The 26,003-nt window shown below is 35.9% G+C and overlaps 1 pseudogene; it reads left to right on the top strand.

Moving 5' to 3' along the window:
- LOC127835260 (ultra-long-chain fatty acid omega-hydroxylase-like) overlaps positions 1-25,380 on the top strand; it is a 35,671-nt pseudogene extending 10,291 nt beyond the window's left edge.
- Positions 25,381-26,003: the final 623 nt, after the last annotated feature.

The following is a 26,003-nucleotide window of genomic DNA, read 5'->3' as shown; positions in this document are numbered from 1 at the left end:
TAATCACATCTTAAAGTAAACAAAAATTTAATGCTATATTTGGGATCAATGTTTTGCAACATGTCTGTAATATAAGCAGATATTTTTATATAGAATGTATCTCAATATGTTAAAATCTTTACACTAAAAATGAATTTTGTAAAAAGAAGCGATTTTTTTCATGTCCAACTGACGCAGGGAGACAACTCGCGCACAACAATTATACTGTACATATTATTTATAGTACCGATTCGTTTGGCAGGTGGCACTGTGTGTTCTTTTATTATTAATCACATCTTAAAAATACACAAAAATATATGCTATATTTGGGATAAATATTTTGCAACATGTTTTCTTTGATAGATGCATAGATAGATAGATAGATAGATAGATAGATAGATAGATAGATAGATAGATAGATAGATAGATAGATAGATACATAGATAGATACATAGATAGATACATAGATAGATACATAGATACAGATAGATAGATAGATAGATAGATAGATAGATAGATAGATAGATAGATAGATAGATAGATAGATAGATAGATAGATAGATAGATAGATAGATAGATAGATAGATACATACCGATACATAGATAGATAGATACATATATAGATAGATACATAGATAGATAGATACAGAGATAGATATATACATAGATAGATAGATACATAGATAGATACAGAGATAGATAGATACATAGATAGATAGATACATAGATAGATACATAGAAAGATACATATATAGATACATAGATAGATACATAGATAGATACATAGATAGATACATAGATAGCTACATAGATAGATACAAAGATAGATACATAGATAGATACATATATAGATAGATACATAGATAGATACATAGATAGATACATAGATAGATACATAGATAGATAGATACATAGATAGATACATAGATAGATACATAGATATATACATAGATAGATACATAGATAGATAGATACATAGATAGATACATAGATGGATAGATAAAATGCTTTATGTAGATAGATAGATAGATAGATAGATAGATAGATAGATAGATAGATAGATAGATAGATAGATAGATAGATAGATAGATAGATAGATAGATAGATAGATAGATAGATAGATACATAGATACATAGATACATAGATAGATAAAATGCTTTATGTTCATAAATAGCTAAGTTTCTGTTGGTACTTGTATTATCCGATTGCATTAATTCAATAAATTGTATCATGTTTGGTCTTTTCCAATAATATTTATTCATATACAATTTCCTAATATCAATATATAAGGAACATTCTAATAAAAAATGATATGCATCCTCAAGGACATTGCAATATTGACATTTTTAGCTCACCTGATTGCTCGGGTGAGCTTTTGTGACCGGTCTTTGTCCGTCGTACGTCCATCCGTCCGTTAACATTTGTTCGTAAATACTCTAGAGGCCATATTTCGTGTTCGATCTTCATGAAACTTGGTCAGAAGCTTTGTCTCAATGAAATCTCGGTCGAGTTCGAAATTGGGTCGTGTCGGGTCAAAAACAAGGTCACTAGGTAAAAAAAACGGAAAACCTTGTAAACACTGTAGAAGTCAAATTTCATGCCCAATTTTCATGTAACTTTGTCAAAATGTTTGCCTTAATGATATGTTGTTCAAAAGTGGTTTGGATCCGTTGAAATACATGGCCGCCAGTGGGCGGGGCAGTTTTCCCAATTTGGCTATAGAGAAACATTGTAAACACTCTAGAAGTCACAATTGTTGCCCAATCATCATGAAAGTTAATCAAAACATTGGTTTTATTGATATCTCGGACGAGTTCGAAAATGGTCCAGATTGGTGAAAAAACATGGCCGCCAGTGGGCGGGGCATTTTTCTCTATATGTATCTAGTGGCAGTTTTCCCTATTTGGCTATAGAGAAACCTTGTTAACACTCTAGAAGTCACAATTTTTGCCCAAATCATCATGAAAATTTGTCAAAACATTGGTTTCATTGATATGTCGGGCAAGTTCGAAAATGGTCCAAATCGGTGAAAACACATGGCCGCCATTGGGCGGGGCATTTTTCGCTATATGTATATAGTGTTAAAATGCGAATACTCTAGAAGTCATATTTTGGGCCTAATTTTCATGAAATTTGGTCAAAATGTTTGCCTTAATGATATGTTGGTTGAGTTTAATAAAGGGTCCGGTCCGTTGAAAAACATGGCCGCCAGTGGGCGGGGCAGTTTTCCTTATTTTGCTATATAGAAACCTTGTAAACACTCTAGAAGTCACATTTTTTTTCCTATCATCATGAAAATTGGTCAAAACATTGGTTTTATTGATATCTCGGACGAGTTCGAAAATGGTCCAGATCGGTGAAAAAACATGGCCGCCAGTGGGCGGGGCATTTTTCTCTATATGTATATCGTGAAAACATGTGAACCCTCTAGAAGTCATATTTTTTGCCCAATTTTAATGAAATTTGGTCAGAACATTTGTTTCCTTGACACGAGAGTTGAGTTCAAAAATGGTTCCGATCAGTTGAATAACATGGCTGCCGGCGGGGACAGTTTTCTTATAATTATAATATAGTAAAAAAAGCTTGTGAACACTCTAGAAGTCACATTATTTGCCCAATCATCATGAAACTTGGTGAAAAGATTGGTTTTATATATATCTCAGATGAGTTTTCAAATGGTCCCGATCAGTAAAAAAACATGGCCGAAAGGGGGTGGGGCAGTTTTCCTTAACGTGACTGGAGAGAAACCTTGTGATCGAACACTATAGAAGTCACATTTTTATGACTAATCATCGTGAAACTTAGTCAATACATTGGTTTTATTGATTTCTCTGACAAATTGGAAAATCGATGAAACACACTTTTGAGCGCACCTGATTGCTCAGGTGAGGTTTTAGGATTGGTCTTTGTCCGCCGTCCGTCCACATTTGGGTTTGTAAACACTCTAGCATTTACATTCCTTAAGCATTCTTTATCAAAGTTGCTGAAAGATCTCGGTCAAGTTTGATAATGAGCAAAATCACATAATTAATGCCATAATTATTGCCCTTAGATTGTCCAAATTTTCATTATATTATACAACATCCTTGTTAACACTCTAGAGGTCACAATTTTGTTTCAGATTTTTGTCCCCTACCGGTGAAACCGGAGGGGACTTATAGTTTGCTTTCCGTCTGTCTGTCTGTCAGTCTGTCTGTCAGTCAGTCATTGCGTCACACTTTTCTGGATCCTGCGATAACTTTAAAAGTTCTTCATATTTTTTCATGAAACTTGAACCTTGGATAGATGGCAATATGGAGATTATGCACGTCATTTTATTTTTGTTCCTACGTCAAAATTCTGGTTGCAATGGAAACAAATTAAAAAAGATTTTTTTTTATTGACAATGGTGGAGTTTCACTGGTAGGGGACAATATTGCTTGGCAATTTCTTGTATGAATCTTGGTCAAAATATTTATTTTTGTAAGCAATTAAGTTTGATGTTTGGTAAGGGGGTCAACTCAAACTATAGGTAACCAGGTCAAATCTTACAAAAACAACACTCCATACGCCAGAGTTTTGGTTAAATAATGATGACATTTGGTAAAGATTGAATGAACCAACTCCTCTCAGGTGAGCAAACTAGGGCCATCTTGGCCCTCTTGTCTATCTTCTATTTACATTGGACATGGGTTAATGCCTTTTCTAGGTAGATCTGTACTAGTGTACGTATGTACTCCTAAAATCTTAATGCATTCATGAAGAACTAGCAAGTACCTGTGCAATAGGCCTACAAACATTGTCCACTTTAAGAAAGACTTCCTGTTATTGCAAAATCACAGCTTTTGTCATACTTTAAATATGGCAATATTATTAAAGCAATTTTAATAAGATATGTCCATCACTAGATTTGTGTTTAATGTAAATAAAAAATATCATTTATTAGACTACAAATACAATAAGATTATTCAATGATGGTTCTGCCCAACAATTGTGGACGTGTTATGTTTTCAAACATAAAGCATTTTATGTGAATTCGGTAAAAAAACGATTTTTCCCTGGCTGTGTGGGAAAATTGTGTTTTAAGATATTTGAGTCTCTTCTAGAGAAGACATTAAAATCATACAAAATGAGTCAGAGGAAGGAGATCTGAAGAGGAATTAGCAGTTAAGGAGTTTAATCAAGGTGTCTTCAGAAACAACAAGTACTAGTTTTACTTACAAAACAGATGCAATAGCAGGACAATAACTCTGCCGCTAAAATTAAAAGGTTTTATACTAAACGCAAGTTTGCACAACCCCGGTCATTGCATGGATTGAAATGATATCCAAATTGCTGTTTTTACACCCAAACATTGTCTCATTTCTATTCAGCAGATTATTAGACCATGGCTGTTCTGAACGTCTTGTGGTTGTGGATTGCTCTGACCTGCCTCATTGTGAGCCTGACCGTGATGCTGCTCAAGTGGTTCCAGAACTTTCGACGCAGGGTCATCGTCCTGTACAAGATACCTGGCATGGAGACAGAGTTCTTGTTTGGAAACTCACGACAGGTCTTCAATAAAGCGATGAACACTTCATCACCGTTATTTCGAAGTCGTCGGGACCGTTAAAAAACTTCGGATTAACGATAATTCGAAATAGACATTTGACCGAAGACTTCTTAGATTCTGTAAAATAAAACGTTGTGGAATTCGCATGGTTCGGTTACACGCTTACTGAAAAGCGTAAACTAGTCAGATAGCAATAGATTTCCACTTGTAACAAACGGATTCTTTTTCTTGTTTCTATTTTTGTCTAATTACACAACATATAAAATATAACGAATACTACAAATGATCAGACATACATACATATGAATACATTTTCGGAAATTAATTAACTTTTTTTTAACTAATACACGATGTCTCTCTATGAACACCGGCGTTCGCGCAGACGACAAAGGTGTAATTATCGGCTATTTACGCGCCACGACAAAGGTGTGAAATTACGCTCAGTATTTTGCAGTTTTGACTCCGGATTAAAGATTGATAATTAGGTGCGAATTATAGTGTTGGGACCGACTGAATCACTTCGAATTTATGATTTCTTCGGTTTAACGAAGTTCGGATTAACAATGAAATTTTACATTATTAAATAAAACAAAGAAGAACCAAACTCGGGACCAGAAAAATACTTCGAAATAACGATGACTTCGGATTATCGGTGTTCGAAATAACGGTGTTGAAGTGTATTACTTGATATTGACATAAAATATCAAATTTGGATGGGCATCATTGTGGCGATTATCTCATATACAATTTTGCATTTCATGTTCTCCTGAAATATTTGAAGAAATATCTCTATACTTTAAGGTTAATGAGAACTTTTACAGTACTTTTTCCTTTTCAATTAAAGTGATTGTGTTTAGGATAATTTTCACCTTTTTAGGCTCATGGTGAGCTTTTGTGATCGCCTTTTGTCCGTCGTGTGTCGTGCGCCTTCAACATTTGCCTTGTGAACACTCCAGAGGCCACATTTATTGTCTGATCATCATGAAATTTTGTGAGAACATTGGTCTCAATGATATCTTGGATGGTAACGTATAAATGCTTTAAAAAACGTGGCTGCAAAGGGGCGGGGCATTTTTCCTTATATGGCTATAGTAAAATCTTGTGAACACTCTAGTTGCCACATTTATTGTCTGATCTTCAAGAAACTTGGTCTGAAGATTCATCCCAATAATATCTTGGACGAGTTCGAAAATGATGCCGGTTGGTTGTTAAACATGGCCGTTTAAGGGGTGGGGCATTTTTCCTAATATGGCTATACTTAAACCTTGTTAACACTCTAGAGGCCACATTTATTTTCCGATCTTCATGAAACTTGGTCAGAAGATTTGCCGCAATGATATCTTGGATGAGTTTTAAAATGGTAACCTTTGCTTGAAAAACATGGCTGCCAAGGGGCGGGGCATTTTTCCTTATATGGCTATATATGACTATAGTAAAATCTTGTTAACACTCTAGAGGCCACATTTATTGTCCAATCTTCATGAAACTTGGTCAGAAGATTCATCCCAATAATATCTTGGACGAGTTAGAAAATGATGCTGGTTGGTTGAAAAACATGGCCGCCAGGGGCCGGGGCCTTTTTCATTATATGGCTATAGTAAAACCTTGTTAACACTCTAGAGGCCACATTTATTTTCCGATCTTCATGAAACTTAGTCAGAAGATTTGTCCTAATGATATCTTGGATGAGTTCGAAAATGGTAACCTTTGCTTGACAAACATTGCTGCCAAGGGGCGGGGCATTTTTCTTTATATGGCTTTATTTGGCTATAGTAAAATCTTGTTCACACTCTAGAGGCCATATTTATTGTCCAATCTTCATGAAACTTGGTCAGAAGATTCATCCCCATAATATCTTGGATGAGTTTAAAAATGATGCCGGTTGGTTGAAAAACATGGCTGCCAGGGGGCAGGGCATTTTTCCTTATTTGGCTATAGTAAAAGCTTGTTAACACTCTAGATGCCACATTTATTTTTCGATCTTCATGAAACTTGGTCAAAGGATTTGTCCCAATAATCTCTTGTTATCTCAGGTGAGTGACTTTGGGCCTAACAGGCCCTGTTGTTTAAAACTGTGGTCATAAATGCATGCACAAGGTTTCATTTTTATGGGAATTAAGAAAAAACATTCAAAATAACATTTTTGTAGAAATATCAATACAAAAGATGAAATTGTATATGAATGTGTCTATTTTACTAATACCCTTGATGCAAAAAGGTACCATGTGACATTCAAAATAGAAGGCACATGGTACCTTTTTGCTCCAATGGCGATTTGTTAAAAACATTAAATACAACAATTAAAATGGCTTACTAGTAAATAGCATTGTTGAAATAAAACAGTTAATTCCAAGATTGATGTTTTATTCCAACTTCAAAGTATGGTGTGTTATTATAAGTATATATCTAAACTTACTAGATAGTTTCTTGACAATTTAGGCCTATATCTATTGCCTTACAAGTTCTGTTTTGGAAATGCCAGAACACATAACGGTAATATTGATTTAACTGTATTAAACTATATCACTTTCAATGAGAATAGTAGAATCCAAAGATAATGTACATAAAAGTTATAAAACGGTAATATTAATTTAACTGTATTAAACTATATCACTTTTAATGAAAATGGTAGAATCCAAAGATTATGTACATAAAAGTTATAAAAATGTTCCAGAACATATACTTGTTTGGCACTCGTACCGGTAAGACCCTGGTCTTGGAGTATTTGATAGTCTATATAAATGTATAAGAATACAATGAAGGGGCCTGCATTTTAAAAACATATTTGTCAATGCATGTAAAAGCATGGATAGATAAAAAGAAACAGCATAATAACTTTAATACGAACTGCAACACTTTGCATTCATTAAATAAATTAAGTATATAAAGATTCAACATAGTTGGCTGTTCAACGGGATCGACACCAGTACACGTTTGAGTGTCTTTTTTCAAGTAAAGGCTGTTGTTTACTGGAATGCCTTCCTGTGTTATGTGTGTGACGTTGATCTTAGTTATTATTATCCCCCGCCAGAGGTGGAGGGATATTGTTTTGGCGTTGTCCGTCCGTCCATCCGTCCGTCCGGCACTTTTGTGTCCGGAGCCATAACTTGGAAGTGCTTTGGCAGATTTCATTGAAACTTCGTATGAGTATATATATGCATAAGAGGATGATGCACGCCAAATGGCATTGTACACCATCTGTTAAAAACAGAGTTATGGCCCTTTGTATCTTGAAAAAAATGCTTTTTACTATAGGCACTTTTGTGTCCGGAGCCATATCTTGGAAGTGCTTTGGCGGATTTTATTGAAACTTGGTATGAGTATATATATGCATAAGAGGATGATGCACGCCAAATGGCATTGTACACCATCTGTTAAAAACAGAGTTATGGCCCTTTGTATCTTGAAAAAATGCTTTTTACTATAGGCACTTTTGTGTCCGGAGCCATATCTTGGAAATGCTTTGGCGGATTTCATTGAAACTTGGTTTGAGTATATATATGCATAAGAGGATGATGCACGCCAAATGGCATTGTACACCATCTGTTAAAAACAGAGTTATGGCCCTTTATATATTGAAAAAATGCTTTTTACTATAGGCACTTTTGTGTCCGGAGCCATATCTTGGAAATGCTTTGGCGGATTTCATTGAAACTTGGTATGAGTATATATATGCATAAGAGGATGATGCACGCCAAATGGCATTGTATACCATCTGTTAAAAACAGAGGTATGGCTCTTTGTATCTTGAAAAAATGCGTTTTACTATAGGCACTTTTGTGTCCGGAGCCATTTCTTGGAAGTGCTTTGGCGGATTTCATTGAAACTTTGTTTGAGTATATATCCCCTGCCAGAGGCGGAGGGATATTGTTTTGGCGTTGTCAAGCTCTCCGTTCGTCTGTCACTTTTGTGTCCGGAGCCATATCTTGGAAGTGCTTTGGCGTATTATATTGAAACTTCGTATGACTATATATATGCATAAGGGGATGATTCATGCCAAATGGCATTGTACACGATTTGTTAAAACCAGAGTTATGGCCCTTTGTATCTTGAAAAACATCTGTCAGTATGTTCATCCGTCCGATTTGCACCCATCCACAAACAAAGCATACGTTGCGGGGGATATCAATTCTACGAATTTGCTTGTTTTCTTTACTATTTGGCTTATTGGCATCTCCCTATTGAGGAAACTCTATTTACATGATTATTTCTCGAACTTAGTTTAAGTGGATATGATTCCTACCTAAGGCGGCTTGTGGTGGAGAGCCTTACATCTCGAGCGTTCCCAAAATCTTTTGAAAAATGACACCAAGTACTGGCTCTGCACAAGCAACAAATTCAACTATCTGTAAAGGTTATACTAGATGGCCTTATATGCAATGCAGAAGGATAAACAATATTGAAAAGTTAAAAACAAAAAGTCATTGTTTAGATGCCGGACCTAAGCGAGGCCGGCTTGGCATGGATGCGAGAAAACACTGACAAGAGACCGCTCATTTCTTTGGGCTGGATGGGACCTGTCATCGCCATGGTGAATGTTGTCCACCCAGAGACCGTAAAGGTCATACTAAAAAGTTCAGGTACGTTTATCCATCTTTTTCTTGTGCCAACTATAACTATTTTTGGTAGCCCATGTTTTGTTTTTGATCTGATTTGCTGCATAGGATTGATTTTGTTAAATATAATTTTTTTCATAAAAAAGAAGATTAAAAAAAGATTTGACTTGTTCTAGTGCCAGCCATACACTTTTTTTGGTATTTCATGTTGTTGTTGTGTTTTTTTTACATAAGATTGATTTGGTTTATATAAGCTTTTACATCCAAAATAAAATACATGAAAAATAGATTTATCAGACAATGTTATTGCACATCTGATCAAAAGTTTATGAAAAAAGTTTGGCTTACCTTCCATATTGTTTCCAGATGTTAGTAGAAACAAAGAACACATGTATGTATGTTGGCCTGAGGTTAACTAGATATTATTAAATTGTTTTACACATCCATGTAATCAAACCATATCCAAAAAACATACTGTTACCAGCTAACCATGTGTCACCATTGGCAGCCCCGAAGAGCCGCAACATATACGGTCTCATTCAGACCTGGCTTGGTGAAGGTCTTCTAATCGCCAATGGAGACAAGTGGCTTCGTAGTCGTCGCCTCCTTACACCTGCCTTCCACTTTGACATCCTCAAACAGTACCTAATTGTGAAGAACAGGGCATCCGATGTGCTTGTGGTATTTGACATTATGTGTCCGTATGTGATTAAACAATACCTTATTGTGCAGAATAGTGCATCATATTTGATAGTTGTTTGTAACTGTATATGGTGGTCATATTCCACAATTTGTGGCCCATATTGCTCTGTATGACATGTGTTAAAAATTGTAACATTGCATGGCCTATATACAATATGTATAAATAGTATAAAGTTTGGTTTTGTCCATCAAACCCGTTTGATGTTTGGGGTTAGCTTTTATAACATCTAAGTACTTTGCAGAAGTACATCATCATGTTACTCCTTTCATTATTATTATCATTATCATAATTGTCATCATCCACATTGACATCAACAGTTTTGTCAAGGTGGAGTAGGCAGAGGAGGATGGTGATGATTATAGGCTGACAACAATGATGATCACCATCCTGCTCTGCCTCCTCCTCCTCTTCATCATCATCATGGTCAAACTCAATTGGGAGAACTATTCATATTCTTTAATGAGCAATAACTGAATTGCTATTGTACATTTATTGCTTGGTTATGCTAAAGCTCCCCTCAGCACGAAGCACTTATGGTTAGCTATTGTGTTAAGGTGGCTCTCTGTTATGCGACATGTGTGTCGTTAACAATGCGCTTCAAACTACATCTCCTCATAAAGAACTATTATGTTAACCCTTTGCATGCTGGGAAATTTGTCTTCTGCTAAAATGTCGTCTGCTGGATTTCTAAAATTAGCATTTTCTTCGATTTTTTCCAAAGAATACTATCAGAATAGCAAACAGTTTGGATCCTGATGAGACGCCACGTTCTGTGGCGTCTCATCTGGATCCAAACTGTTTGCAAAGGCCTTTAACATTCGTTTCCCGCACTGAAAGGATTAATTCACAAGAATTATCACTGTTCAGGCCTCTTTCAGATCTGTTTAAATTGCTCCAATTTTCTGCATGTATATGTGGTCAGAGCTAAAAAAATTTAAAAGAGGAGATTTAAAGAATTTTCTTCTCAGAAACCGCAAGGATCAAGGACTAAATATATGTTGTGTAGCATAATCTTGTTGTGGTCCTCTACCTAGATTGTTCCTTTCATGCTTTTGGGGTTAAAAAGGGTATTTATACACTTATAGAATAAATTAATATTGAGTGTTTAACAAGTGTAGTGGTCCTCTACAAATATTGTTCAAATCATGCCCCAGGAGTCAAAACTACAAATAGGCATGCCTCAGGGGTCACATGATTTTTATAGACTTATTAAGTATATATCTTTTACTAAACATATTTGATGTGTAGCATTGTCTAGAAGTTCTTTACATAGATTATTGAAATCATAGCACTTAGGTAAAAACTGGCCATACCCTGGGGGTCATGTGATATATAAATAAATAAATAAATATATATATATATATATATAAAGACTTTTAATTTACTGTCTTATTTTAAGACCAACATAGTAAATGACTTAAGAATGTATTCTAATCCAAAATTGATCATCATCATGCCCCGTGGTTCCAAAGTTTGATACTCCTCAGGGATCACATGATTTACATGGACTTCTATAGTTGATTACTTTAACATCTTGTTCACTAAAGCTGCAAGGATCAAGGGTTTAATATTTGTTGTGAATATTGATTTGGTCACCTTTTTGCTATGATCAATGGGTTTTTATTATGCCCCCCATCGAAGAAGAGGGAGTATATTGTTTTGCTGATGTCGGTAGGTCGGTCTGTCCGTCCGTCTGTCCACCAGATGGTTTCCGGATGATAACTCAAGAAAGCTTAGGCCTAGGATCATGAAAATTCATAGGTACATTGATCATGACTGGCAGATGACCCCTATTGATTTTGAGGTCGCTAGGTCAAAGGTCAAGGTCACAGTGACTCGAAATAGTAAAATTGTTTCCGGATGATAACTCAAGAACACTAATGCCTAGGATCATGAAACTTCATAGGTACATTGATCATGACTGGCAGATGACCCCTATTGATTTTGAGGTCGCTAGGTCAAAGGTCAAGGTCACAGTGACTCGAAATAGTAAAATGGTTTCCGGATGATAACTCAAGAACGCTTAGGCCTAGGATCATGAAACTTCATAGGTACATTGATCATGACTGGCAGATGACCCCTATTGATTTTCAGGTCACAAGGTCAACGGTCAAGGTCACAGTGACTCAAAATAGTAAAATGGTTTCTGGATGTTAACTCAAGAATGCTTACCCCTAGGATCATGAAACTGCATAGGTACATTGATCATGACTGGCAGATGACTCCTATTGATTTTCAGTTCACTAGGTCAAAGGTCAAGGTCACAGTGATTCATTGTTTGTCCAAAACTTGAACCTTGGTAAAAGTTTTGCAATATCTAAAATGGTTTCCGGATGATAACTCAAGAATGCTTACGCCTAGGATCATGAAACTTCATAGGTACATTGATCATGACTGGCAGATGACCCCTAAGGATTTTCAGGTCTCTATGTCAAAGGTCAAGGTCAAAGTGACTCGCAACAGTAAAATGGTTTCCTGATGATAACTCAAGAATAATAAGGCCTAGGATCATGAAACTTCATAGGTACATTGATCATGACTGGCAGATGACCCCTATTGATTTTCAGGTCACTAGGTCAAAAGTCAAGGTCACAGTGACAAAAAACGTATTCACTCAAAAGCTGCCTCTACAACTGACAGCCCATATGGGGTCACAGTGATTCATTAATTGTGTTTGTCCAAAACTTTAACCTTGGTTAAAGTTTTGCAACATCTTAAATGGTTTCCGGATGATAACTCAAGAATGCTTACGCCTAGGATCATGAAACTTCATAGGTACATTGATCATGACTGACAGATGACCCCTATTGATTTTTAGGTCACTAGTCTACTATATAGCCTTGCATCATGCATAGATTAGTGTACAAGTAGTACTGCTTTGTTAGTTGTTAAATAGTATATGTTAAAGAATAAAAGATACAATAAATTGGTGGATTTGGTCAGCTGTATTGAGAGGAGGAGGCTGAGTATGTCCCGAAATTAGTCAGTGAAAACCAAGATTTGGTCAGGGAAAAGTCAGGGAATTTTATTTCACCAGGTTGGTGGCAACCCTGATAAACTACATAGCAACTTCTTATTTGGCTTACTGGGGAGCATTGTGTTTCGCAAAGAAATCTTGTTTTATTTTTGTATTTTGTTGGTTTGTTATTCTAACATGTAAATTCATTGATATTTTGTTGGTATTTTTATGCCCCCCTTCGAAGAAGAGGGGGTATATTGCTTTGTTCATGTCGGTCGGTCTGTCGGTATATCCGTCCACCAGGTGGTTTCCGGATGATAACTCAAGAACGCTTATGCCTAGGATCATGAAACTTCATAGGTACATTGATCATGACTGGAAGATGACCCTAATTGTTTTTCAGGTCAAAGGTCAAGGTCATGATGACCCGAAATAGCAAAATGGTTTCCGGATGATAACTCAAGAACGCTTATGCCTAGGATCATGAAACTTAATAGGTAGATTGATCATGACTTGCAGATGACCCCTATTGATTTTCAGGTCACTAGGTCAAAGGTCACGGTGACCCGAAATAGTAAAATGGTTTCCGGATGATAACTCAAGAACGCTTATGCCTATGATCATGAAACTTGATAGGTAGATTGATAATGACTCGCAGATGACCCCTAATGTTTTCTTGGTCACAAGGTCAAAGGTCAAGGTCACGGTGACCCGAAAAAGTAAAATGGTTTCCGGATGATAACTCAAAAACCCTTATGCCTTGGATCCTGAAACTTGATAGGTAGTTTGATCATGACTGGCAGATGACCCCTATTGATTTTCAGGTCACTAGGTCAAAGGTCAAGGTCACGGTGACCCGAAATAGAAAAATGGTTTCCGGATGATAACTAAAGAACACTTATGCCTAGGATCATGAAACTTGATAGGTACATTGATCATGACTGGAAGATGACCCTAATTGTTTTTCAGGTCAAAGGTCAAGGTCACGATGACCCGAAATAGCAAAATGGTTTCAGGATGATAACTCAAGAACGCTTATGCCTAGGATCATGAAACTTCATAGGTACATTGATCATGACTCGCAGATGACCCCTATTGATTTTCAGTTCACTAGGTCAAAGGTCAAGGTCACGATGACTCAACTCAGAAAAATGGTGTCTGGATGATAACTCAAGAACGCTTACGCAAAGGATCATGAAACTTCATAGGTACATTGATCATGACTCGCAGAAGACCCCTTTTGACTTTCAAGTCACTAGGTCAAAGGTCAAGGTCACGGTGACTTGACTCAGTAAAATGGTTTCCGGATGATGAAACAAGAAAGCTTATGGCTAGGATCATGAAACTTCATAGGTACATTGATCATGACTCGCAGATGACCTCTAATGATTTTCAGGTCACTAGGTCAAAGGTCAAGGTCACAGTGACAAAAAACATATTTACAAAATGGCTGTCACTACAACTGAGAGCCCATATGGGGAGCATGCATGTGTTACAAACAGCCCTGGTTGCAGTTAATTTGTTTTGAAACTTTGTCTACTAGGACTTTTTGCTTTCTTGAAAGATTGAGTTTACATGAAACATACCATCTTTTCTACTTTAATGAATATCAAAGAACTGTTTGGGGTTGAAAGAATTTTGATATCCAGTTGTCTCTTTCAATTGCAGCAAAAGCTAAGCGGCTATGCAGCAGACGGCATGGTCTTTGAGGTGTTTTCCGACGTCTGCAAATTCTCTCTGGACGTCATCCTTCAGTGCGCATTCTCCTTCAAGAGTGACTGTCAAACTGTGGGGTACAAAACCGTTCAATTTATATACAGTCGATGTGATGCACATATATTCAAACAAGCTTTCACATTATTATATCTATGAAAACCTTGTAAAAGAAATGTTATTCTGTCATAATTGTTAGCATTTTGGAAAGTTTGGACAAAATCATCATAATTAAATGAAAGTGATATACTCTTTATACTTTCATACTGAAGACCTAGTTGAATATGTTTACTATATTATCACCATGTATTAATTAGGTGCATTTTCATAAAAGTTTTAATAAACTATAATGATGTATGTTAAGAACTTTTTCCAGATCTAACCACCCGTATATTCAAGCAGTGTCGGACCTGGGCAATCTACTCGCAGATCGATTCTTGTGAGCTCACAAATTCCACTCATTTATTGGAACTGGTTAATAGGTTTCACTTTGTGTATGTAATGGGTGTGTTGTGTAATGATGCATGTTAAATTTATTATCAGAGGGATATATATATATATAATAAAATTTAATAGTAGCTTATTTGTGGACAAGAGCCAAAAGATCCTTGCAACGCACTGTTAAAAAATGGCTTATTAGACCACATGGCTTTGAATAGATCAACCATTAAATAGGGTGTTTATTGTGGCTTTTTGTAAAATTTCACTTTAAATTGACCATTTTGAATTTATTCATTTAGCTTCCACTCAGCTTTGGCTTTTTTTCCAGCAAATTCTGGCTGTATCCAGACTTCATCTACTATTTAACCGGGAACGGTCGCAAGTGGAAGCGCGCATGTGATTTTGTGCATTCTGTGGCTGAGAAGATAATTGATGACAGACGCAAGAAACTGGTACTATGTCGTTTTGATAGTTAAAGGAACTAAATAATATGGATGCAACTGGTAGCTTTCTTTTTGGGGTCCAGTCTATATCAACACCAAATTAATTTGATGAACTTATTTGAAACTTAAGTAGGGAAATCAAATGTTGATAAGAAATTGTAATTTGATTACTTAATATTTTATGAAGTGTTTACATTATAGGGCAGAGTGCGAGCATCTGTTGTAAAGAATTTCTGACATCTATTCTTCTCAGCGAATGAAATTGTTATTGAAATACTTTAGCGGTTTAGGCAAATGCATCAAAGTTTTTATCAAGTGCTTATCAGCGATTTTTCATTTTCTGTCAAAATGATTTTCCACCTTTAATCAATATTATACCTTTTAAGAATAGATGTATGAATAACTCTATGAATTGTGAACATTAATATTACAAGTGAAAAAGTAGTAAGAATCATTAAACTGACTATAACAAAACCAGGAAACAAAAAAACTTATAGTTAGTTTGCAACAAATTTCAGTAGCACTGTGAATGTGGAAGTACATTGAAATGATGAATATTCCTATATTAAGACTGTGTACCTAATTTCCAAATGAAAATAATTTATATTTACAGTTGATTCATTTAATAAGTATCATTTAAATCAGTTATCAATTGTTTTATAATGTTTGTTCTTTAAAGGGGCCTTTTCACAGATTTTGGCATGTATTTAAGTTTGTCATTAAATGCTTTAAATTGATAAATTTGAACATTTGATAAAAAAAATCTCCAGTAAAAAAAAAGAAAACAATTCAAAAAAGAAAGAAAAAAAAACTTCAATTGGGCTCGAACCACGGACCCCTGGAGTCCTGGAGTGAAAAGTATCCCGCTAAGACCACTCGACCGTCCATGCTCATGCTATGCGCAGATGTATTTTTTACTTTTATAAGCAATCCTTGTAGTTTCACAAAATATTACGACGACAACAACAGAACTTTCCAAATTATTCAATCGTTTCGAGTTGCAACACTTTATAATTTTCAGTTTTTCAAATCTTCAAAAGATGCATATAATGGATATTTTAGAGCATGTTAAATGTTCAGTATTACTATTTCCTTACAAATATCATAAATAAAACGAAAATTTGTGAATCGGAAACAATTTTTTTTCATTTTGTCAATTTACCAAAACGTGAAAAGGCCCCTTTAAAGTTATTGACAGATTTAATGGATGAAGCTCAATACACCAGTAACAAAGGTCGAGTGTATGTTTGTGTGTAAGATATTGCAGGACTGTAAGTTTCCCTTACACTATGTAATTTATAGTCACTTAAAACAAATGGTCATCATCATAAGACGAGATGTCGGGTGTAGCACCCACCTCGTTACCTAAAATAATAAGTTCATGCATAGAGGTTAAACGTCAAATTAGACCACAAAGAAGCTTTTCCGGACTATAAGTTTGCCATTCATCTTTATATTAAAATATCAATGTGTCATGTGTAACACTTAGAGGTCAAAAATTTGTAATAAATCATCTTGTCAGTATTGCCATATATCATGCAATTTTAAAATTTCAGTAGCACTGTTAATGTGGCAGTACATTGAAATATCATTATTCCTATATTTAAGAATTGAACCTCTTTCCAAATAAAAATAATTTATAATAACAGTTATATAACTATGTCGAGTATATTTGACGAAAGCTTGTCAAAAATTTGTAATAAATAATCTTGTCAGATCTGTAGTTTTGCCATTTATCATGCAATTTTAAATAACTTATTGTAAATTACCAACATTTAAGGATGGCGTGTTGTATGTTTTTTCTGTCATCCTGCTAATAAGGTCACGATTAAACTTCAAGATCAGACCAATACATTAATTTGTTCATAAAAAAGATTTGTCCGCACTCTAAGGAACATCATTCATCAATCAATTTAAAAATAATTCATTGCAAATGGTTTAATTTTTCTTTTAAGATATAACCTTATCAACATAATAAAGCTTAAGAAATTAAGAAGTTGGATAAAATACAGCATGAAGGATGCTCTATTTTTAGCTCGACTATTATATATGAAATATATATAGCGAAGCTATCCTACTCACCCCTGCGTCTGCGTTAGCGTGCAAATGTTAAAGTTTTCGTACTACCCCAATTGCATGTATTTTCATTGTCCCTTGACATATTGCTTTCATATTTTGCATACTTGTTTATCAACATCACCCCAACCTATAAACAAGAGCAGACAACTCTATCAAGCATTTTTTCATAATTATGGCCCCTTTACCACTTAGAATATGCAGCAAATGTTAAAGTTTGCGTACTACCCCAAATATTTTCAATGTCCCTTTACGTATTGCTTTCATATTTTGCATACTTGTATAAAGAGCAGACAACTGTATCAAGCATTTTGTCATAATTTTTGGCCCCTTTTATACTTAGAATATGCATATTATTGATAAATCTATGTTAAAGTTTGCGTACTACCCCAAATATTTCCTATATCCTTTGACATATTGCTTTTATATGTTGCATACTTGTTTACCAACATGACCCCAACCTATAAACAAGAGCAGACCACTGTATCAAGCATTTGGACATAATTATGGCCCCTTTTACACTTAGATAATTGAACATTTTGCTTAAATTGCAATTACTTTTTTATTTATGATCACATTTTATTATTACTTTGACAAAACAACACTAACCAGAATACCACAATGAATTCCACCCAAACAATACTCCACGCCCCTACCCAGAATCCCTTCCCCCCCCCCAACCCCCCCCCTATTTTTTTTTAAACATCATCTTATAAATTACCACACCCCACATTATACCCCCCTCTCACCACCAACCCCTCCAACCCCCCCCCCAATTTTTTTTTAACATCATCTAACTAATTACCACACCCCACATTATACCTCCCTCTCACCCCCCCTACCCCCCAATTTTATTTTCCTTTTTTTATTTTTGAAAGATCGTCTAATAAATTATTGAATATGAACAGTTTCCCCATGATGGCTTACGTTATACTGTCAAGCCCTCGAATAGTCGTGCGCGCTGTCCTCTGACAGCTCTTGTTAGCTCACCTGAGCACAATGTGCTCATGGTGAGCTTTTGTAATCGCTTTTTGTCCGTCGTGCGTTGTGTGGCATCAACATTTGCCTTGTTAACATTATAGAGGCAACATTTATTGTCCAATCTAAATACAATTTGGTAAGAAGATTCGTCTCAACAATATCTTACAAGTTCGAAAATGGTTATGGTTGCTTGAAAAACATGGCCGCCAGGGTCGGGGCATTTTTCCCTATATTGCTGTAGTAAAACCTTGTTAACACTCTAGAGGCCACATTTATTGTCCGATCTTTATGAAACACCTAGTCAGAAGATTCAAACCAATGATATCTTGGATGAGTTTGAAAATTATTTCCGTTAGTTGAAAAACATGGCCCCCAGGGGGCAGGGCATTTTTCCTTATATGGCTTTAGTAAAACATTTATTGTCCGATCATCATCAAACTTGGTCAGAAAATATGTCCCAATGATATCTTGGAAGAGTTCGAAAATGGTTCCAGTTGGTTTAAAAAATTGGCCACCAGGGGGCATTTTTCCTTATTTGGCTACAGTTTAAAACCTTGTTAGCACTCTTGAAGCCACATTTATTGTCAGATCTTCATGAAACTTGGTCACAAGATTTTTCCCAATTAATTATATCTTGGACGAGTATGAAAATGGTTCCAGTTGGTTGAAAAACATGGCTGCCATTGGCATGGGCATTTTTTCCTAATATTGCTACAGTAAAACCATGTTAAGACCCTAGAGACCAAATTTATTGTCCGATCTTCATTAAACTTGGTCAGAACATACGTCCCAATGACATCTTGATTGAGTTCCAAAATGAGTCTGGTCTGTTGAAAAACATGGCTATAGAACACTCTAGAGGCCACATTTATTGTCCCATCTTCATGAAACTTGGTCAGAAGATTTGTCTCAATAATATCTTGGATGAGTTCGAAAATGGTTTCCGTTGGTTGAAAAACATGGCCACCAGGGGGCATGGCATTTTTCCTATTATGGCTTTAGTCAAAATCTGTAACACTCTAAAAGTCTAATTTATTGTTCAATCTTCATGAAACTTGGTCAGAACATTTGTTCTAATGATATCTTGAACAAGATCAAAAATGGTTCTGGTTTCTTGAAAAATATGACCTCAATGGGGCGGACATTTTTCCTTATATGGCTATTTATTACTTTATTAAAACCTTGTTAACACTCTAGAGGCAACATTTATTGTCTGATCTTAATGAAATATGGTCAGAATATCTGTCCCTTTGATATCTTGGATGAGTTTGAAAATAGTTCTGGTAGGTTTTAAAAACATTGCCCCAGGGTGCGGGGCACTTTTCTACAAATGACTATAGTAAAAACTTCTTAACACTTTAAAAGTCACATTTATTGTCCAGTCTTCATACCACTTGATCAGAACATTTGTTTTAATGCTATCTTGGATCAGTTAAAAAATAGTTCCTGTCTGTTGAAAAACATAGCCGCAAGGGGTCGGGGAATAAATCCAAATATGGCTATAGTTAACTTTAAAAGTTACATTTATATTTCACGCTGCATGAAACTTGGTCAGAACATCTGTTCTAATGATGTCTTGGGGCTGCAATGAGCAGAGAAGTTCCTTTGTATCTCAAGTGTAGGGCATAGAAGATAAATATTTCTCCTCTCATCTTGGGGATTGTTTCTAATTAAGAAAATTTTAATTTTGAAGAGACTTTTAAACGAAAAACATAAAACATAAAAGGGAAAAAACAACATAAAAGTGGAAAGTGTAGTCCCTGTGTGGACTAGTCCAGTGTGCTTATTAAAAATAAGTATGTAAATAACCGTCGGCTATCATTATGAAACAAGAAATAAATCATGCAATGTGCGCTACATTTTTGAATCAGTCATGTTATTATTATGCCCCCCTTCGAAGAAGAGGGGGTATATTGTTTTGCTTATGTCGGTCCGTCCGTATGTACGTCCGTATGTCCATCCACCAGATGGTTTCCAGATGATAACTCAAGAACGCTTAGGCCTAGGATCATGAAACTTCATAGGAACATCGATCATGACTGGCAGATGACCCCTATTGATTTTCAGGTCACTAGGTCAAAGGTCAAGGTCACGATGACCCAAAATAGTAAAATGGTTTCCGGATGATAACTCAAGAACGCTTATGCCTAGGATCATGAAGCTTCATAGGTACATTGATCATGACTCGCAGATGACCCCTATTGATTTTCAGGTCACTAGGTCAAAGGTCAAGGTCCTGGTGACTCAACTTAGAAAAATGGTTTCCGGATGATAACTCAAGAACGGTTACGCCAAGGAGCATGAAACTTCATAGGTACATTGATCATGACTCGCAGAAGACCCCTTTTGACATTCAGGTCACTAGGTCAAAGGTCAAGGTCACAGTGACTTGACACAGTAAAATGGTTTTCGGATGATAACTCAAGAACGCTTACGCCAAGGATCATGAAACTTCATAGGTACATTGATCATGACTCGCAGATGACCCCTATTGATTTTCAGGTCACTAGGTCAAAGGTCAAGGTCACAGTACCAAAAAACGTATTTACACAATGGCTGCCACTACATCTGACAGCCCATATGGGCAGCATGCATGTTTTCAAAAAAGCCCTTGTTTATTCTTTATTTTAGCCTACATGTATGTAAGAACGGTATATGGCATAACTATAATATCCATTTTATGACGTATTCCCCATGATTTACTCTAATGCTGAATGTTCAATGGATGCAACCGTATATTAATAATTAAAGTAATTCCACTTGCTCTCTGAAGGCAGAATTGGAAGAGAGCGGGCAACCAGTAAAATGCAAGGATTTCTTGGGTATCCTGCTCACGGCTAAAGACGACACTGGCACCGGACTGACGTCGATGGAGATTCGAAATGAAGTTGATACTTTCCTTTTTGAAGGTATGTACGTTGTAGTTGTGAGCTTACTATGCCAGTTATATGTTAATTGTTTAAAGAGTGAAAAATATTATCATTAGCATAATTAGCGAGGTCAATTGGTGATGCAAATTTAGTGTATACCGTTTTTTCCGATTTCTCTGCAGGTTTATTTGATGCCAATCAAAATGAGTAAGCCTAGAGGTTGCGTTATGTCTAAATATCCATTTTAGATGCAATGTAAGAAAACAGGATTCAATGCATGTGTGTAAAGTAAACAGGCTAAATTAGTGATGCCGCTTTCCCCTTTTATTAAATATATTGTTAGAAGAGTCTTCCTTAAAACAACAAATACAATGAAAAGGAAAAGTGTATACCCTGATTAGTCTGTGTGACTTACACATGCTAATCTCAGACACCACTTAATGCACTTTCATTTGATTCCCCTTTTTACACAGTGAAGCTCATTTCAAAGTGTCTACACCATGTATTCGTATTTTCAAACACTCAATACATGATGCATCTGATGATTAAACTTGTCATTTGTCAAACCAGCCTTAAACGCAGTCAAAAAGCTTTGTCGGAGACCATAAGACAGGGTGCAGAATCAACGCGGTTTTCAGAAGTTTACACACGGGCTGATCAGAATATAATCACACCGTTAAGAACTTTTTTTTGCAAATATCCAAAGTTATTGAAATACATTTGCAAAAATCTATAGTGCATAAAAGGCAGCTTTTCTTGCAGTTTGTGCCAATATCTAAAGGTATAAGAATAAATCCTTGAATAAGACTGAAATCAGTGACAAAATTTTATGTTGCATGAAGCATATCCGGCCATTAATTGTTTTCAATGTATGCAGTAAAAATGAAATTTTTGAACAAGAACACATGCTTATTAAATAAAGTAATTCTGATGTATATTACATTGCCATAAGCAGCATTCAAATCTGTCTTTAATGCACTAGTTGAAATTCTTAAGAAAACTTGTTTGAAATAAAGCACCGATTACTGTCGTGTTAAATCAATTAAAGTTAAAAGGTTGAACCCCAAAAAGGCACGTGATCCTGCACCCTGAAGATTGGTAGAACCAATTGATGATGCCTACAAGAACTTTATTTTGATATCCGCTTAGGTCATGATACGACCACAAGCGGCACTTCATGGATACTGTATGAAATAGCGAGGCATCCGGAAGTGCAACGACGTCTGCACTGAGGAAATCGACGAAGTCTATGGCGACAGAGCATTAGACGATATCACATGGTAACTTAGGATCTTGATTAAATACAACCTTAATCTTTCTCTAGAATTTTCCAATCTGTTGGCTTAGTTGACCACATGAGTCATGTTCTGAGAAAACTGAGCTTAATGCATGTGCGTAAAGTGGCATCACAGATAAGCCTGTGCAGTCCGCCTAAATTGGATTTTTGCTAAGAAGAGACATCATTTAAACGAAACATGTCATCAAAGAGGAAAGTGTCGTCCCTGATTAGCCTGTGCGAACTGCACAGGCTACCGGTAATCTGGGATGACACTTTACACACATGCATTAAGCCCAGTTTTCTCAGAACACCACTCATATAGGCTGACTGCGCCTGCTTAACAGATTGTTGTTGTTATTTAGATTGCGACCTTTTACAAAGTATGTTAGTCATATGACAGCGGTTAGTTAGCTTAATAACATCATTCATGGACAAGTCAAGACTTTATGAGCGGTGTACCAATACCAAGTTGCTATGCTTAAGCTAGTAGCTAATCCAAATATATTTGCGGGGTAGGGCCTTAGATGTGGTGCAAAGTTTATAAACAAACAATATCCTGATTCACAGGCCAGCACTCAGTCCGGCCTGACGGAGAATAAAAGTTTAGTACATGTAGTTTGCGAATAAATGTATTTTTTATTGAAAATCCTATGACAGATAATTCTTCAATTAATAAGACCTCACATTCTTCTCATCTCAAATACCCTTCTCTAAATCTAAATTTGAAAGCTCATATCTGCATCAGTTGGGCCTGCTATGGAAGCTGAATTATACAAAATTGTGTGCATGTATGCATCGTTTGGAAATTACCACAAACAAACATTTTATTTTCATATTTACCTACATTTATTTTGAAAAAACAAAATATCCACCCCTCTCCATCCAGGGATGACCTCTCCAACATGCCGTATCTCACCATGGTGATAAAAGAGTCACTTAGGATCAACCCGCCTGTGCCCTTCATCCAGCGGGTCACAGATGAGCCCTTGAGGCTGGGAGGGTATGACATTCCCGTGGGGACGAACATCAACATCATCCTCTATAACGTGCTCAACAATTCCACTGTATGGGATGATTCACAGGTATATCGTTTCCAAGGTAGATTTAACTATATTAATTCAATGGTCGTAATAAGGTTTCAAGTGTATATAAATTCCACGGTCTCTGTTAGTTTTTAAATTAGTTAAACTATACCGATTCAACGTTGTCCGTTGGGGTTTTGAAGGCAGGTAAAATTAATGCCCTCAATCCCAATGTGTAATGGGTTAAGCAGGTAGGTAAATTATTTCAATGCCATGGTCTCCTTTAGTTTTTACTGGTTTGTAAATTATAATAAACCTATCTTAAGTTTAAGTGGTATTCAAAATATACATTATTTCGTCGAAGAAGATTGAAATTAATCAAGTTAAAAAAAAAATCATTGAACTTTTATCTGGTTCAAGATTAAAACTGTTTGAAATTACCGTAAACCAGATTTAATAAAATGTTATTTACCGGTCCCATATTTATTGCATTTATGATTGAAGAATGACACATGTTTAGAAATGGCTCTTTATGTTGAATTAGCAGATAAAGTTTTGACATATTGGACTTGTTAATAACTTTCAGGAATTCAGACCAGAGCGGTTTTCAGCGGAAAATATTGACGAGAGGGACCCGTTCGCTTTTGTGCCATTTTCAGCCGGTCCAAGGAACTGTATTGGACAGAACTTCGCCATGAACGAAATGAAAACCATATTAGCTAGAATTTTACGAAGGTAATGCTGTTTGTAATACAGGAAGATTAATTTTCTGTAAAGAATGAATTTGGATTTACGAATAATACATCAAGTTGTTTGGAATTTTCTATACTTGATAAACAATTTCCATGATAAAAATGAAAAAGGTAGCGGTCTGAGTAACTCTAAAGTTATACCATGAAAAATTGTGTGAGAGTTATAGTCTGAGCCTATGCTGAAACCGATGTAAAATTCTAAAATACGAAGTGTCAACTGTTATATCTAGAACTTTGAATATAGCATTTGTTATAGCCCATATTATTAAAAACACGTACTTTTTGAACAGATTTTTTTTTACTCATACATCTAAGTTTTTTTTTAATTTTCAAAACATTATTTCAAGGATAAAAATGATGTCTGTTTCAGGTTTGATCTCGAGCTGGACCCTAATCATAAAGTTGCACGGCAGTTGGCGGCGGTACTGAAGTCACAAAACGGAATCCGTATGAAGGTTAAAGTCCGGAAATATTGATGTCCGATTAATTGTGTTACTTTTCACTTGTGTGCCAAACATGATATGATAGTCTAAATTTGCGTTTTGCGTACATTCTTGAGAAGTTGATGTTGTTGAATTACCGATTGTTTGTGCCCGTTCTGGAAATGGATACGTTATAAATACGGTTCATTACATATTACGTTGATTTACGCCCTCCTACTGCATGCATCAGGCATTAGTTTTACTGGTCTTTATCGTTGAGTAACAAGCTCTAAAATGGTACAAATACAAAATTAGAGTTTGAGCAGTCGCTTTTAAATAGAGGACACTGACAACTTAAGTAAAACATTTAGTTTATATCCCTGATTAGTATTTTGTCGGTATGTGTTTTTTTAATGTTCAAACCCAAACTAAAAGAGTCTAGTCTGAAACTTTGGCATACGCATTATAATGAAAAGATATTTCGTTTTACTTTTCTGTACCAATTAATAATAGAACAAAATATTTTAGTTATATTTTTTATGCTACGAAATTGTGCAAGACATGTAGGTAGTTCATATATGTGTTGATCAGATTTGTACTTGTTTTATGTGGAATCTAGAGTGTTGATTTAAATAAAAAAATATTAATGTTTCATATGTTTTTGTCGTGTCCACTTGCGAAAAACTCAATACTGTAGTCTGTATTGTCGAGTGTATGGATTTGCGTGCGTTCTTTATTCCGACGGAGATTTTTCGGACTATTATTTGGTCATTCCTTACCTCAGCGGTGTGAAACTTCCCCCTACCTCTAAAGCGAAGGTCACGATTACAGGTCAAAGATAAAATTTGGAGATGTGCTGTGTACCGCGTGTATCACCATCTCCCTTCCTCCATAGTCGATGTAAGGTGAGATGTTTCAGACGTTTTCTTGTCTTAATCTGCGTGTAAAATAGTAATAAATTAGCCTAACTGTGTAAAAAAAATGCGGGTTAATACATGTACGTTACGTGTGTTCCCAGGGTAGCCTGACCAGCCCGCACAGGCTTATCAAGTACGACAATGTCAGCCTCAGCCTGAGTTTTGCTAACAACAGAACAGACTTTCTTTAAACGAAAGATGTCATAAAAGCGAAAATTATCTTCACTGATTAGCTTTTGTGAAATGCGCCGGCCAATATGAGTCGTGTTCTGAGAAAACCGGGAATAGTGCATGTGCGTTAAGTGTCCGACAATTTCCGCTTTTATGGTATTTTTCAGTTTCAATGAAGTCCCTCCTC

This window comes from Dreissena polymorpha, chromosome 1, assembly GCF_020536995.1.
Source record: "Dreissena polymorpha isolate Duluth1 chromosome 1, UMN_Dpol_1.0, whole genome shotgun sequence".
Taxonomy (NCBI): Eukaryota; Metazoa; Mollusca; class Bivalvia; order Myida; family Dreissenidae; genus Dreissena; species Dreissena polymorpha.
This window is presented reverse-complemented; position numbering and strand designations above follow the sequence as displayed.